The sequence below is a fragment of the Penaeus monodon genome, chromosome 41, assembly GCF_015228065.2.
Source record: "Penaeus monodon isolate SGIC_2016 chromosome 41, NSTDA_Pmon_1, whole genome shotgun sequence".
Taxonomy (NCBI): domain Eukaryota; kingdom Metazoa; phylum Arthropoda; class Malacostraca; order Decapoda; family Penaeidae; genus Penaeus; species Penaeus monodon.
In genome coordinates, this window is record NC_051426.1 from 20977371 (window position 1) to 20982291 (window position 4921).

General features: G+C 38.3%; 1 pseudogene; it reads left to right on the forward strand.

Annotated features, from left to right (window-relative positions):
- The first annotated feature begins 1236 nt into the window (after positions 1–1236).
- LOC119598440 lies at positions 1237–3295 on the forward strand (annotated as a pseudogene).
- Positions 3296–4921: the final 1626 nt, after the last annotated feature.

Here is a 4921-nt window from a genome sequence, read left to right on the forward strand (position 1 = left end):
TTCACAATATACAGCACATATCAGCTTGTAGTAAAGGACCTAATGAATGCACGAATTTATGATTCGTGGTATCGGCAAATTACGCATGAACTTTGGGGCTGAGGGAGCATGGCAGCGTCAGCCTTCCCTTTCCTTTGTCGTCCGTTATTTTCCTCCCTTGGAGCTCTTGACGCAATCACTTCTCGTCCATGTCATAATTGCCGCATTTATGTTTTTCTGCCATTTTTATATTTAAAAAAAAAAAATTTTCAGTGAAGATCCCCGAAAAACTATAGAATCACGAACATGCAAGATTTTGTCAGTTAGTAATTTTGGGTGATACAAAAAAAAACCATGTCGAGCCTCAGAAAGCACCAAAGCTGATGTCATAGATTCACAGTGTGGTGTTAGTATAGTTGTTCCCCGTTTATATATGGCAAGTATTATCAGGGTATAGAGAGTAAATAGCGGGGTTTTTAAGTAAATTTGGAAAAAAGATTCTTTTTTCACCCAGTTTGATTTTTTGTACGTCTTTTTTGCAGTTTCCTAGTCCTCATGTAGGCATTAGGATTAATCTCAGCCCCTTTTCCGATTAATAAAAGAAAAATAAAATAAAAATTTTAAAAGTAAGGAAACAGGTAAAAGATGGTGGGGGATTTTTAAGGCACGAAGGATTTTTGTGAGGTTGGTGTGCACGAGTGGGGGTTGAGTGAGTTTTTGTGCTGGGTTTACCAGATGTTTTTTTAGTAAATACAACTTTACCAGTTTCACATTTTTAAAAAATATTTTACATTTTAATATTGCATTTTAATTTTTGCGCTTTACTTGAAACCTTTTTTTACATTTTCTTCATTGTTTTAAAAAAAAAAAAAGGGGGTTTGTTTTTAAAAACCTTTTGGTTTTGTTTTTCCAACATTAAAAATTAATTTATATTTTATATTTATATTTAATTTCATTTTTATTAAATAAAATGGGTGGATACCAAATCTTTAATTAGGACAAATTCCATGGAATTTGAAATGTATAGAATAGTGTGTGCATGACGAAAACCTTTAAAGGTTTTCAAGGTTTTTGTTGTATTAGCAAAACCTTGGAACATTAATTTTTACTTGCTGATTCCATCGCAAACAGTCTAGCTGATTTGGAACCCTCATGTAAACTGGTTTATAGTTTGTGGATGTAGAGGAATTGTCCTCATCTGAGCCCCCTTTGGATGTGTAGATATGTATGAATATATTTTTTGTATAGTCATGGGACATGTTGTGTTTTGTGGGTTCAACTACTATTTTAAACTTTTTCTCCTTTATGTTTGGGGTTTTTCTTTTTATCCATTATTACCATATTTAGGTTTTATTTTGTTTTATTTTTTAAAATCATGAACATGTCAGAACTGCAATGTCTAAAACTGGAATTTTTCTCTCCCTAGGACAAGAAAAGGCTCTTCTTTTGGCCCCTAGCTGGAGGGCGCTTGGGAGTATTGTCATTTGGCATGGGCTTGGGAACTGCCATGGTAAGCATTCATGCTCCCTGGAATTTAGCTGGATTTAGGCTGGTTATGATTGGATGAATAGTGTAATTCTATGACTGGACATTTTCATTCTGAAAAAGAGATTTTTTTTGGTAGCAGAGCAGGGTGGTTAGATTTTTCTGATTCAGTCTCAGCAAGATTTAAAAAGAATTAAAAAAGTAAAGTCCTTTCAGGAAAGATTCGCACTCAGATGGTGAGACGGAAGAGATTTGGACGCCTCTTCTGCAGAAAATGGGGAATTGGTGAACAGCCTTTCAAGGCTTCGTCATTGTGTTTCGTTTGGACACTTCAGCATCCCGTTTAGGGGGTTGGGTTTAAAGGGAGATCATAATTCAAGATTGCCGTAGCCGTAGTGCCATCCCTGAGGGTTCCCCGCGTCATCACCATTAGCCCCCCCCTCCCCCGACTTTTTACCTTCGTTGAGAGTTTTGGTTGTACCGCTGTTTTTCTGCTCAGAAAAGTTTGGGCACATCACTCCCAACCAGGGTCTGCTCTGCATTTTTTTTTAAAAAAGGGAAGGTAAGATTTCTTTCTGGAATTCAAATCAGGTCAATTATACCCATTGGGAATTCATCCCATTGTGCTAAGGTCAGGATCAGATGTTATAGATTCAAGAACTATCCTTTGTAATGTGCAATGATTCCTCAGTGGACTTCACTGAGTTCAGGAATCAGTTTGCACTTTGACTGCACTTATGTCCTGGCTGAGAAAATCAGCCCATTTAATCAGTCCAAATTTGGTGTTGACTGGCGCTCTGCTGCTCTTAAACAAAGTGCACATGGAGACCCGTTGGAAGAAGGATTCACTCGTTGAGTTCTCACGCGATCGCCAAGTCCATGTCAACGTATTCCTCTCTAGTCTTCTAATCTGGACACAGGATCCAGATGATCTGCAAGGGAGCTCCTGAGGGTGTACTGGATGTTGTACTTTTTTATGTGTTGGAACACAAAGTTCCTCTCACTGCAGCTGTAAAGGATAAGATCATGTCTGTCATTCGTCAGTTTTAAACAGTAAAATTGGGATATGCTCCGTTGCTTGGGTCGTATGAAGTCAACATGACCTTTGTTGGTGTGGCTGGAATGCTGGGGTCCTCTGTGATTCGTCAAGAGATGCCGAGCAGCTAGCATTGTTATGTCATCACTGGGGAAATAAGGCAACTGCCGAGGCCATTTGCCGTCACATTGGAGTGTTTGAGGAGGATGAGGATCTAACAGGTCTCTTTACTCTGGTCGTGAATTTGATGAACTTAGCCCCAAGAAGTAAAGGGGAAGCTTGCAATGAACCCGACTGTTCTCTTGTGGTGAACCTTTCCTACAAGTCAGAGATTGTTTAAGCTTGCAGGTGAAGGTGAGATCTCTGCCATGATGGTGATGATGTGAATGATGCCCCTGCCATGGGTTCGAACACTGCTGTGGCTAAGTCTGCTTCTGAGATGGTGCTTGCTGATGAAACTTTTCCCCCCATGGTGTCCAAACCTATTGACTGCTGTTCTGGTTTTCCCTGAAGCTCTCATTCCTGTCCAGCTCCCGGGGTCAACCTGGTTACTGATGGTCCACCCGCACTGCGCTAAGCTTCAACCCCCCTGACCTTGACATCATGGACAAACCCCCTCGCAAGGCTGGGGGAGTTTCTCATTCCGTCTTCTTCCCCAATGGATATTTTTGTTTGTTGGTGTCACCACAGTTTTGCTGCCCCTGGTGGTATGATGTCCCCCTGGCCCTCGCTAAAAAAATACCAGTGGCCACCCCCCTTACTGGACAACAGATGTGGAAAATTTTAAAAAAATAGACTGCACTGTCTTTTGCCAACCACCACCATCAACCTTTTCGTGTTGGTTTCTATTTAATGCGAGTGTGTAAACAGGTATGTTTAACTTCTGTTTAATTTTTAATTTTGTGATAGATCTGATTTGTATTATTAAAATATAATCATTTTTATATGCAAAAAACCTCAAAAAAAAAACTACAATTTGTGCAGGCCTTTTTTTTAATTTACCTTTGGGTATCCTCTTTTCATTGTTTTAAAAGGAATCCTTTGTAATTGTTTGAGACCGTTAATGTCACTTTTTTTACTCGACAAACAAAAACCCCGATCAAGTTCCTTTTGCCAATATTTATCCAATCCTTGTTTTTTCATTTGTGTCGGGGAAACTGTCCTTTGGTGAGCCCCCGGGTCAACATCTGGCTCCTGCTGCCCTGGGCTCTCTTCCAAACCCCCATTTCAAATTTTAATTATTTTTTTTTTTTTTTTTTTTTTAAAGGGGAAATTTTTTATTCACTATTTTTGCCCCCCTTTCTATTTTATTATTTGGGTTTAAATTCTTTTTCCCTTATTTTTATTTAGCTTTCCCCCCTTCTCTCCTTTTTGGGATTTTAAAAATAAGTTTGTGTTTTTTTCTACATGTTAATGATTTTTTTCTTGGGCTTTCGTACCCCTTTAATGTTACGCCAGTCTATGTAGCGCAAGGATTGCAGTGAGGATATATCCTTCCTTTTAATTAAAATTGGATGAACCTTCAAAATTTTTCTTGCCCGCAAGTTAGCCGATGGCGAAAATCCTCTGTAAACCCTTGCACTGGAATGTTTTGGTATGGGGGACGTATTGGATACGTTAAGCAATACTTCTTGTAATGTAGGGTAATCCCTTAATGAAAATTAGATTTGCATCCTATTTTTATGAGGGGTTTTTATGAAAAGGAAGCAGCTCGAGTGACCCTGCCCCCTGTGGTTTTTTCCCCCCCTTTCAAAAATCTTGGAAGCAGAGAAATTTCAGCTCCCTTTTAAATTTTTCCTTTGCAAGTCAGCGCGTCACCCCATCATATAACTAAAACATGAATTTTTAAGTTTTTAGGCGGGGGGAAGAAAAAATTGCTAGAAGCTAGAACATACTAAAACAGATTTAGGTGGTCATGGTGAAGGTAGGTGTTTTTTGTTTTTTTGGAACTCAGTTTACAGGCCCCCATTTTCTTCATAATCTTAAAGGGGAAAGCTAGAAGCAAAACTTTTTGGATGCGGGTTTGGGCTTATTAGTTTGTTATTTAAATTTTTAGATTTTGAGATTTTTTTATAGAGGATTATTTTTTCCCAAATCAAAATGCCAAAGCATTAGCCCCATTTTTCCCTCAAATAGGTGCAAAAAAATTACGTTTAGCCGGAGAAGACAGAATATGTTAAGAGGATATAGGAAGACCTTTATTTTACTTTTGTAAAGAATTTCTCTGCCTCTCTTCTCAGAACCATTACAGACTACCAGCTCAAAAACATGTATTTTGCTCTGTCATTTTGTAGGATTCAGAGTAAAATTTTCCTTTTTTTAAATAGCTTATATTCTATGCATTTATTTCAAATTATTTTGACCAATTTTTAAGGTGAAAAAGGGGAAACGTATTAAGGACTTGTATATGTTCTGCTGAGT